Genomic DNA, 12,561 nt, shown 5'->3' on the forward strand with positions numbered 1-12,561 from the left:
CATATCAGCTTTCTTGACTTTTCTGTATGATTATATTTAGAAAATGCTTTGGCATATACCGTAAGGAAGGAATCCCAGTTTTGTACATTATTTTGAAATTTAATAATGTTTTTAATTGAAATGAAAGTGTTTTGATGCAATCTTTCAAGCGAGCACTGCTTTCCAGCATTAGTGTGCATCCACAAATAAACACACTCTTCTTTTTTAATTCATACATAGGTATCCTTGTTTATTTATAGCCTGTCTTTCATTTAGGAGTTTAAGGTGGTATATTTTGCGATTTTGTCACAATCGCAATCCCATAAAGTAGTGAATCTAAGGGCTGAGAGAAGGTGAGATTCTGAATTTTCTGATTTAGCCCAATACCTTAGCCAATGCATCACACAGGCTTATGAAGTATATGTAGAAATTAAATTTTACTTTATTCTCTTAAGATATTCCTCCCGTCTTCCCATGCTTTAGTAGAGAAAGAATGACTATCCAAAAACCCTTATATTCAAAACAATGTTATATTAAAACTCTCTTGATGCGACTGATTGATGACATAGTCTTCACCTGATGATTAATTATGGTTTCTTAGTAAAAAACAGAAAAACATGAAGTCTTGTACTTGTTGGTCCTAACAATCGTAAGTGGATTAATAATTTGCCCTATCTAGAAAAACAAATATGTAGACTCCAATGAATATTCTCAACTGTGTTTTTTCAAAAGGCAACTGGACTGTTTTTTTTTTTTCCTTGAGGAAGATGAAGAAGTTTTGCTTCTCATCCAAGAAACTTCATGGGTTCTGGCAGCATGGTGGGGGCAATGGAGGGATTAGTTCTGACATAGCCCCCACCATCCTGCCAGAACCAAGAAAGTTTCTTGGGTGAGAAGCAAAACGTTGTCTTCTTCCTCAAAGAAAAAACAGGTGCTTTTGAGAAAGCACCTTTGAGACAACTATAACCTGGATGACTGAGAGTCTCCAATGAGTACTTACGGACAGGGAAGGAAGACTACCTCATTTAAAGCAACTTTACCCAAAATATCTTTGCCTGCCTCTGTGCCCTTTGTCTTCCTTATATACAATTCCCCCCCCTTTTCCATCATAAGTATCATTTCTCAAATATTACTATTTTATAATCATGACTATTATTTCCTGTGCGAGAAAGAACCTTTTGTATTTTTTTATCCTATTACAACGTTCAATACCTAAAGTGGATCATACCATCCAGAATAATGTATGTTACAATTTGCCATTGAAAATGGGGATTAGAATCTTGTATCTCCCTGTCTTTCGTCTTGATTTTCTTGTTCTGCTTGTTGAAGAACTTGCTGATCTGGCATGAAGAAATCACACTCTTAGTTTAAACAAAATCCATATTGAGGCATTATGATAAGTGGGCCAATACAAGATTTACAAAATAATGTACAAGCTTTTGTATCTCTAAGAACGCTATACCAAGAAAGAAGGATGAAGAAGAAAATAAGGGAGAAATGCATCTGCATACTTACATTTTTACTTTATTTTTCTGTGTCTTTAAAAGAAATTACCTCTTCTGATAAAATTATAGGGTTTGAGCAACTTGAGCTTAGATTCTACAAGAGAAAGTAGCTTTGGGGAGTGGATTTCTTTTTTGGGGGGGTAGTTTGGATATTTTGCTTTTCACATTTAAACGTAGAAGAATTTTGGCACCTTCTTTCGTAGGAGTGGGAACAATTTGCCTTCTAAATGATGATGAACCGTAACTCTTACTATCCATTACTTTTACCTTTCTTGCTGGAACTGCTAGGGGTGGAATTCCAATGTCTCCCATCCTTGCTCTCTAGCAGGAGTCTCCAAACTGGCTGAGGAATTCTGGGAAGTCCACAAGTCTTTAAGTTGCCAAGTCTAGAGAACCCTGCTCTATAGGCATAGGAATATTTTTTTCCCCAAAAGATGTAACAAGATAGGCAGGTAGAAATGATCAATGTCTACTTTCAAAGGTTTGCTTGAGGTTTGCTTGTAGCAAATCTTAAGCCGTATTTATGGGTAAGCCACCAGAAAGCAACACATCAGAAAATGGTACTCGTAAGTATATAGCTGATAGAGCAAATAGCTTAAGAATGGACAGCTATCCATTCTTTTATGGAAAAGTTCCATAATTGACTCGAGCAACTATTACTAAGAAGGTTCTCCCAATTTTGCCATTTCCTGTATATTAATAGTTCTATGGAGACATTAACTCATCAAGCAAACCTCTTTTTGCAGAAAAAGCCGGTCTTTAAGAAATTCTGTAATATAGAAAGCTTTTTGTTTCAAATTCAGACAAATATGGAAAAATGTAACTACCTTTTCCCCATTTTTGGGAGAGAGAGGAAGGGGGGAAGAGAGAGATCTAACTGCTAAGGATATGGTGGCTGACTACCTAAATCTGTAATCAAGTATTTTTAAAATATTCTATATTGAATAATAAGAATGTTGATTTTTTTTCAAGTCAGTTCAAACTTTATTACAGGTCAATGACTCAGACGTTCTTTTTAAAAACCGTTTGTGATACAAAGTACAAAGTGGCATAATAAAAGGCATGATATGAATGCTGTAGCCGCGCATTGCCTACTTAGTTGTCAACAATGCACAAATTCTACAGGCCACAAATGTAACCTTTGCAATCTCGAAGAGTTATCTCGGGCTCTTTATCTTCCAAAAGAGGATATAATCCTTCTATCCAACCTGGAAATGAGCTAAGAAGAGGTGATAGTAACTCACTTGCAGGTGTCTGGGTGATAGTACAGCAGAATATGACTCCGTGATTCAACGCACCCATCTTTGCAGGGATAAAGACTTTTGTCATAGGTGAATTTCTGGTATGTATTCTGCAAAACTGCTTAATGGTAAGATCTTCAATCTCAATAGTGTAAAGGACTTCCGAAGTTTGTTATCTGTAATTGGGACCAGATATGGTTTACATTGAATTTGTTTCTTCAGAAATGGTGTGGGTGTTAGCAATTTCTTATGGTAGCAACAACCTCCTAGTCCCCAATAAATATCTTGTTGCACGGTGACCAAGACAGGGTAGCTTGCAACTTGTTTTTTTTTTTTTAACTGGTTTTTATACTGTGCTAGTTGTGCCTGCTTGTTGTGTCGACAAGCAAACCATCAAGCGCTGTTTTAGAAAAAAATTACCTGCTAGAATTCTGCGTAACTCTTTGTAATTAAAACTAAAGGTTACAGAATCGGTAACAAAAAAGACAATTCTGTTTGCTTACTGACCCTCTTCCTCTCAGTTCTGTTTGAATAAGTGGACTCCCACCAAGAGAATGGGGAAAGGTCTTTCAAAATGAGTAGCTGATTCCTTCTCCAAGCTGGTTTCAGAGCACAATGCAATGCCAATAATAAAATGTATTTAAGGGTGCAAAAATTGCATTATGAGAGTTGGATATTTAACCCATTGTTTTACTCCAGATTATTTTCTGGGCATGTGACTTGCAGCTTTTGAGAGGCACTTTTGCAGCTTTTATTCGTTTTTTCATTTTCTAAACTACTGTTCTTAAGTAAAGAAACTACTTAAAGCTTAGTATATAGTTTAGTGGAACCGGCAAAATCTTTGCTGCTTTCCCTTCTCTGCTGGAAATGATTTCTTTTTCTTCCATTCAATCTTGTCTGATTTTCGAAGAATTGCTTAGAGAAGTCTCTGCAGTTTTCATGGTAAGGTTTTTAGAAGTAGCTTGCCACTGCCTCCTTCCTAAATCTGAGTGAAATTAACTGGCCTGAGGTCACCCAGCTTGCTTTGTGCCTAAAGTGGAACTAGAAGTCACGGTCTCCTGGTTTTTAGCTTGACACAGTGGTTCTCAACCTTTTCTTCACCACGGGCATCCTTTAAATTCCTTTTGTGGGCACAAATCATGGCCATGGACCCCCAAGACTTAACTCAAGATTTAAATCGTAATATTTCTTCAAGCCTTCCTGGACCCCCTGCGACAATATCACGCCCACTCCGGGTCTGTGGGCCACAGGTTGAGAACCTCCACACTGCACCAGACTAGCTCTTCTTATATAGATGAGGTAAAAGAGGACTGCTTCAGAAATATACTCCCCCCCACATATCTTAAGAATCAAACCTGTAAAATACCACCATCTCAGGTAATGGAAACGTTACTCTGATTGTGAAACTTACAGTCAGAAGCTCTCTATTGGTCTACACACTTCAATATGTTTCTCATTACACAGATGAAATAGATACATGCAGTTGCGTAGCCCTGCCTTCCTTAACTGCACTTTTTGAGGTTAAAAGATTGGGCAAAAATATACTCTGTGGGTGATGGCAGCGCAATGCAAAAGCTTATGCAATAACCAAAAGTAAAATCAAAACCAGTTTTCTTGGAATACTGTTACAAAGACATGGCTATTATGCTGCCAAACTACACTCTTTCTATCCTTAGACGTCTCTGACATAGTCATTCCTTTTAAAAAATATTCAGATTAGTTTCTTTTTTAGAGGAGAAAAGCTCTTCCTGAACTCCTTGCTCAAAATTCTGAATTTTTGCTCACCCCCTTTTTTAGAAGGATTCTGCCCAGTTAGGTAGCAAAACCTAGCCAACTCTGTGATTTAAAAAAAAAAAACCCCACCGTAACCATAATTAGATCTTGTAAACACTAGGATGGAAGACTGCTAGTTAATATCATGACTGTAGAATAGACTGGAAAGATAAAATACATAACCATGAAAATGGCAATGGGCATTTGGTGCATTTTTGCCAAGAAAAGTAATAGCCATGTCATGAAATTACTAGGAGTTGCATTTGACTTTAAGGAAGCATCACTTCCACACAACTTTAGAAGTTAGAATATCAGATAATATTGACAAGAACAGCCTAAATGCTGTATCAGTACTGAGCATTAGCAAAGTGAGAAGCTGAGAAAAGAAATGTTGATGGTTTTGGGTTTTTCTTAAGGAATCTTATTATTTTAAAACTAGAAGGCAATGCAAGTGAGTTGGTTCCTAAAAACTGTGAAATAAAATGTTGACTTCTCAGTATGTATTGCATGCCATTGATGGCCAGACAGACACTGATGGACAGCCACATTGCATTTTCCCCCCGAATTAAGTCTACAGGCACATTTAGTTGCAAATTATCTACTATTAGAGATCTGAATGGCAAGTTATTGTGAGATCCATCAGTATGAATTTTAACCACAGATTTTGAAGCTTAGTTAAATAATGGTTCCATAAGTAGCTATATATTTGATGTATATTTGATGTATTTGGTGTTAATACAGTTACAGGTAGTCCTCGACTTACAACAGTTTGCTTAGTGACTGAAGTTACAATAACACTGAAAAAAGTGACTTATGACCATTTTTCACACTTATGACCGTTGCAGCATCCCCATGGTCATGTGATTTACATCTGGATGGTTGAGAACTGACTCACATTTATGACGGTTGCAGTGATCCCCATTTGCAACCTTCTGACAAGCAAAGTCAATGGGGAAGTCAGCTTCACTTAACAACCATCTTACTCATTTAACAACTGCAATGATTCACTTAACAAAGGTGGCAAGGTATGTCATAAAATGGGCAAAACTCACTTAACACATTTCTCACTTAGCAACAGAAATTTTGGACTCAATTGTGGATGTAGGAACTACCTGTGTATCCCATCTCTTTATACAACTGAAGACAATGTACATCCTGCTCCAGCGTCCTATTTTCACCACATCAGCAATCATGTGAAATGGGTTGGGCTGACAGAGACCGACTGGTTCAAAGTCACCCTATCTTTCATTCCTAAGGGAAGTCTAGAACTCAGTCTCCCAGTTCCTAGCCCAGGCATTAATTTTAGTATTGTAAGGTATGACTTAAACTTTTCAGGTATTTTTTTCTCTTATAAATGTTGCTGGTTGCCATCAAGTAGAGTATAAATTGAATAAATAAATAAACTCCTCTGCCAGCCCCAGGCAATAGAGACAGGATAGAGATTAGCAGTGGGTGCAGCAAATTTCACGCTGGTATAGTTTTCTGCTGACTCAAGGGTGGTTGGAGACCACTTCAACTCAGCCGTGGAGGAAATGTCAGTGATTGCCCCCAGCTGTTGCCATAATTCTTTCTCTCAGAACTTGGTGTGTTGTGGGAAATCAAGGACCCGGAGTAGAGAAGCTCCTTTCCTCCAAATGCAAGTAACATTAGTACTGAAGATCAGTTTGCACAACAGCAAAGAATTTGCTTCTCTCTATATATATTGTATTTTTCACTCCATAAGATGTACCTGACCCTAAGACGCACCTAGGTTTAGAAGAGGAAAACAAGAAACAAAATCAGGCAGAGCCTGAGAGGACCACAGATAGGTGTCCTTTCATGTGCCAGCTCTACCTATTGACTCCTGCACTGCAGAAAAGAGACAGAAGAGGCGGGCAATGACAAAAACAAAAGAGGAGGGGTTCAGCACTGTAAAAGGACCTCGCGTCCCGGCTGCTATTCACCAAAGGACCGGCACCGTTCACCTTTTTTGGGGGGGGGGAAGTGTGTCTAATGGAGCGAAAAATACAGTATATGTCTAAACATTTTTTCTTCCATAACTTTGTATTTATCAAGGTTAGGTATGGCCAAATATAATATTTCTTGTATTGTTCGGCCTTAGACTGCTCATCACCTCTCCTTGCTAACTTTAGCTGTCACTAAAAGGTCCCACTGTATATTGTACTTTGAGACAAGACAGAATTCTAGAATAAAGACATGTTGATATTCAGAAGATACAACTAGGGAACTCAAGGACATTTCAATACTTTCTTTGGCTATGGAGGACACTAGATATTGCTTGAACATATAATACTATTGTTTTTGTCTTCGCTTGCTAACACATCCTTACAACCTCTCATTTAGTCTCTTTTTCTTCCTTCCATTTTCCTTCTTTTGCTTTCCCTTCCTTGCTCCCAGTCCATCCAAGGCTATATAGAGGCACATTTCTGGAAAAAAAACAGAGAAATTGAGAAGATGCTGAAGCTAAAAATATATCTTTCTTCCTAATCCAGATGTGGAAGATCAGGGCTATTGTGTATGTAGGAAGAGTTGCAAGAATTTGTGATTAATCAAAATATTTGCCCTGCCATTTTTGATACATAGTATCTAAGCCAAAAATAAATTTGTCCAATTGCCAAATATGGAAACTAAGAACACAGAAGTTCATAGCAGATGTTGAAGCATTTCAAAGAGCCCTTCTGAAATTGCTCTTGATCATGTGACAGGACACTGATGTGTATTTTAGTCCAACATTTTAAGTTGGGCCAAAGCCTCCTTGGAAATCTGTTGAGCCTCATCAAATAGTTAAGTCCTGATAGAAACTGAGCTACTGACTTTTATGGCCAACTTGTTTTGTGTCAGGCCAAAACTTGTGGTGAAGATATCAAAACTAACAATGGTCTGATAACTCATAATGCTAATGATGCTTACAGGGCTGGATTTAGATGAAAAGAGGCCCTAGGCTATTCCACTGATGAGGCCCTTTTACCTATAGTGAAAGTGTAATTTTAATTTTGCTAACAATTTGAATGTAGGCCCCTCTTGATCTTGAGGCCCTAGGCTGAAGCCTAGTTAGCCTATAGGAAAATCCGGCCCTGGATGCTTATCTAAAGTGCACAGGATAAAGAGCTCATGCTTCTTTCGTGTCTTACAAATTTCAGATAGTCACTATTCTCATCTTGAGAAGGAACATTTCTGAATTTCACAGGGGGTCTGAAGCAGGAATTTTAGCCTATGTACTTGCTTGTGCATTTCCACTGCCTAATCTGTATATTTTGGGGGTATTGATCAGGTCATGGCTATCCTGAATTTCAACTCAGGCAAAGGCAAAAGAAAAAATTCTATTCTGAATAATTCAATTCTAATCTTGCAAATATCTTATTTAACCAGATGCTATGAAGGTTTACTGCACACTCAACTTTTCTACAACCTGGCTTTTTAAAAAACTAACTATATTTTAATGCAAGTATGGTAAGTTGTTTCCTGCCATAAGTCACAATGTTTAGTGAAGTTTGGGGGCTTTATAGGATAAAGTTGTCCCTCTTAGGAACTAGAGAACCTTTACATGTGGAGTGCTCAGGAAGATAAGACAGTGATAATATATAGGCTGTTTTATTTATTTGCTGAAGCTATTTCAACTTTGCCTGGGCCAGATGAGAAAGCAGGAAATGTACCCTCTCCGAGCATAGTTATGGGGGTTTTTTTAGATTGAATATGATAAACTTTCACAATAAAACTTTGATAAAAATTGCAAAAAAGAAATATGAGATTCAGTAACAGCAAAATAAATTCAGTTGAGGAAAGTCATGCCATCAATCCAGAGGGAACTCATTCTGACTACTAGTGATCAGGTAAAGGTGATCGTTTGCTATTCTGGAGCAAAAGGCCTAGGACAGTGATGGCTAACCTTTTTGCCATTGTGTGCCAAAAGCAGGGGTCGCACAGGGGGTTGCGTCTGTGTGTGCCCACACACATAATCCAATGCACCCTGTCCCCCGCGCATGCGCGCATGACCCCCCATGCTTCCCCCGCTTTTGGCACGCAATGGTCTGGTGGACCCGGTAGGCCTGTTTTTCGCCCTCCCCAGGCTCCAGAGGCTTTCTTGGAGCCTGGGGAGGGCAAAAACAGCCTTATCCAACCCCCTGGAGGCCCTCCGGAGGCTGGAAATGGCCCGTTTGCTCAGCTAAAGCAACACTCATGTGCCCACCAATATGGCTCTGCGTGCCACCTGTGGCACACGTGCCATAGGTTCGCCATCATGGGCCTAAGATATTCAAATAAATATCATTGGATAAATATCTGTTTGCACTACAAAGCTATGGTCTCTCTTGCGCTCATGTTTCTATATCACCCTGTACAACAGTCCTACACAGACCTGGTCCAACAAAATCATCTCTTCAGTCTAAGAAGGAGATTAGACCAACGTCCTGGAGATTTTAGCCTATTGCTCTTAATTATAAATGAGATTATTTTATGATTCAGTAATAATATTTAAGGAAACTGTACCTGTGGAGGTGTATGGAGGATAGAAATTTGTGGGACCAAGACGATATGATAATTTCATGGCAACCGGTGGAATGTAAAAAAGCCATTACAATCTCCTCCCATTTAGTTATAATAATCCATTTTCAGAGATTTTTAGGATCCATCAATGGTCTTTGGAATTAATATTAGTTAATACTAGTTAATATTTGTCTATTTTGTAGCAAGATGAATACAGGACTCTTTGGTGTTCTGCTGTTTCTTTAAATTAAACACCCACTTTCGTAGCCTGCAAACCAGGGGTGGGTTCTACTTACCTTTACTACTGGTTCACAACAGGATTGTGCATGCGTTGCTTTGCTCGTGCGCCTTGCTTCTGCGCATGCGCAGATCACCGATGACGACATCCGGGATGGTGGGCAGGGCCTCCCGTCGATTTTACAACCGGTTCTTGCAAACCGGTCCAAACCGGAGGCAACCCACCACTGCTGCAAACAATGTTTGAATTTCATTCCAAGCCTTGAATGTTAGTTACTCCAATGAAACTGTTGTAGAAAGCACTCAACTTTAATGCTACCATTTATGCTCTGCATTATCCACTGTAATGAAGGAGATATAAACGGGCCACCTTGCATACGATACATAAATGTTTCTACCCTTGAAGTGGTTCATAACTGGCTAAACAAAACAGCGCATTTAAAACATTAAGCTAACAATACTCTATGTTCAAGATGAATTCCTAGGCAAGTACAGTTGCTGCTGCTGCTGTTTTTGATTTTATCTTCCCACCCTATATTCTTTAGAAAAGTTCTCACATGATGTCTCTGGATCAGTGCTTAATTATATGTTCCTTGTAGTTAATAGCACTTTTTCTTACTTTGTTTTCATTTTGCTTGTGGCAAATTGGTGGAATGTGTTCTTGGAACTGTTTCGGTGTACACCTAGTTTAATGGCAGGCACAGTAAACCCAGTTATGAGCAATGTGGATAAATGAGATTATAGAAACCTGCTGTGGCAACTGCTTTCAGTGATCTGCTGCTGAACTTGTGGTAGTGCATTTCCATATGCACTGGTATTTAAACAAATAAAAAGTGGTAAATGGCTGTATTCTTTGTAGGGAGCAGTAAAGCCCAGGAGTTTACTAGAGTTAAGAATTCTCTACTTTGGAAAAGGAGTGTTTTTAATCTATCATGCTGCTCTCTGCATCAGCATAGGCCTTATGCCTTTCTTCTAACTAATTTTGTCTGGTTTTCAAAGGTGATTCAGGAAAACAATGTTTTGGCTAATATAATGTAAGCCGGGATGTCCCTGAATTAAAGTCTTCCTGTCTTTAAGTTGGGAATGTCCTTGGAAATCCTGGGCTAACCCACCATTCTCTCAGCCTCACCATCTAGGTCCAATATAACTCTCTTTCAAACCCCAGAACAATAATAAAATTCTAATATAGTTTTGGGAGCAGTGAAAATGAACAAACTTTCGCTTAATCCAGGTAAGGCTGGGCTATTTAGAGACTGCCAGATAACTAGAATTTTGTAGATACTATGAATATATCATACTATCTACAAAATTGTATCTTGATGTATCTGACAAGTATAATCCTTGACAGATACATCTTCTGCAAGGTAGTCTAGGAAGTCTGGATCTAGTTTGTATGGTTGGTGGACACAACTTTGAAAGCTTTGATGCCTATCAACAGATAAGGCTGCCTAGATCATAAACAGGATTTTTGGAGAAAATCAGGTACAGATAGCCTTCGACTTATGACCACAACTGAACTCCAAATTTCTGTAACTAAGCAAGACAGATGTTAAATGACTGTTGCCCTATTTTATGTCTTTTCTTGCCACAGTTGTTAAGTGAATCACTGCAGTTGCTAAGTTACCCCATTTCCCCCAAAAGAAGACATCCCCTGATAATAAACCCAATCGGGCTTTTGAGCGCAGGGCAATAAGGCCAAGCGCTTATTTCAGGGTTCAAAAAAAATATAAGACAGAATCTTATTTTTGGGGAAACACGGTAATAATATGGTTGTAAAGTGAATCTGACTTCCCCACTGACTTCGCTGGTCACAAAAGGTGATCACATGATTCCAAGACACTGCAACTGTCATAAATATGAACCAGTAGCCAAGCGTCTGAATTTTGATCACATGACCATGGGGATGGTGGCATGGTCGTAAGTGTGAAAAATGGTCACTAAACAGTTACTAAATGAACTGTTGTAAGTAGAAGACTACCTGTATACCATTTTCCAGGGGAGGGAAAGGGGGGGTGCAGAGAACTTCCAGCTTTGTTTACTCGCCCTAGGACTACTGCCTTCTGTAGTAGGTTAGGGGCTGAAGCTTATGTTGCTTAGCAACTGCATTATGTTTTCCCTGATTCTGAGTAACATAACTAGCCAGATAGGCATTGTGGTGTTTATAATACTGAAACAGTTGGCCATAAGAGAAGAACCACTTGGGACAACAGAGCCTTAAATAAGGAAACGGCCAAATGGTGCTAATTCCCCAATCTTTTTGTCTGCAGATAATCACTGAGAGAAAAGAGACAAAATGTCAGAGAATAAGAAATCGAATGGATGGTTCTGGGGCAAAAAAGATGCAAAGACTCTGAAAACCAGCATTTGGGTAAGTTGTAAAACAAGATATCAGTTGAAACCATCCAATGATTGTACAGCCACATTCATATATTTCTACCTCCCCGGTGTTGTGGAATTCCAGTTTGTGTTGTCATCACAATCTTGGCCTGGAAATGGCTGCTGTCCATGTTTTCTTCAACTCTGGGTGTGTGTGTATTTTAATACATTTTAGTATTTGACAGGAAGGTAAAAATTCTATATCAGCAAATGAAAACAACATTTAACAATTCCAGATTGTATCTATAATTTGATTTCAATATAGATTTTGGTTTTCTTTAGAAAGTACAGAAAGACTTAATTTTTGGCCATTTTGATTTTCCTTTTTTTTTTTGCTCCATAATAGTGGGAAAGAGGTAGAGAGAAGGGAGTAAAATTCCAGGTGGAATTTGTCCAGGGGCCTTGTGAGTCATGTTACTAAGCTGTCTCGTGATTATCATATCAGTAAAACTCTGTGTGTCTCCATCTGATAATTTTCTTTTTGGCAGGGAAAGAAGTTCTTCCTGGTAGATTGGATGTTGCTTCTAACTACTACAATGATCACTACTAGTAGTAGTACTTGTAGTAGTCTAGGAAGTCTGGATTCAGTTTGTATGATTTGAAAGCTTTGATACTAGTAGTAGTAGTAGTAGTAGGTCAGAGAACTGTATAATCTTGTGACAAAATATACAGTTGTGGCTGTACCAGAGAGAACAGACATAATCTGAAAGAAGAGGAGGGAAAGCAATGTGCCATGTGCCAAATATAGGAAGAGAGTGGGATGCAAGAAGTCCTTGACTTATAACAGTTCATTTAGTGACCGTTCAAAGATACAACGGCACTGAAAAAAAGACACTTATGATCATTTTTCACACTTAACAACCATTGCAGCATCACCATGGTCATGTGATCAAATTTCAGATACTTGGCAACTGAGTCGTGATGGATGCAGAGTCCCGGGGCCAAGTGGTCACCTTTTGTGACCTTCT

General features: G+C 38.7%; 1 long non-coding RNA gene across 1 annotated transcript; it reads right to left on the reverse strand.

Annotated features, from left to right (window-relative positions):
• Positions 1-5,196: 5,196 nt before the first annotated feature.
• On the reverse strand, positions 5,197-9,710 carry LOC117664410 (uncharacterized). Its single transcript, XR_004591039.3, has 2 exons — positions 9,277-9,710; positions 5,197-6,924 (listed from the first exon to the last, which is right to left on the reverse strand). It is a non-coding gene; the product is annotated as an uncharacterized LOC117664410 (long non-coding RNA).
• Positions 9,711-12,561: the final 2,851 nt, after the last annotated feature.

The sequence above is a fragment of the Pantherophis guttatus genome, chromosome 3 (assembly GCF_059756535.1).
Source record: "Pantherophis guttatus breed Tessera chromosome 3, ASM5975653v1, whole genome shotgun sequence".
NCBI lineage: Eukaryota > Metazoa > Chordata > Lepidosauria > Squamata > Colubridae > Pantherophis > Pantherophis guttatus.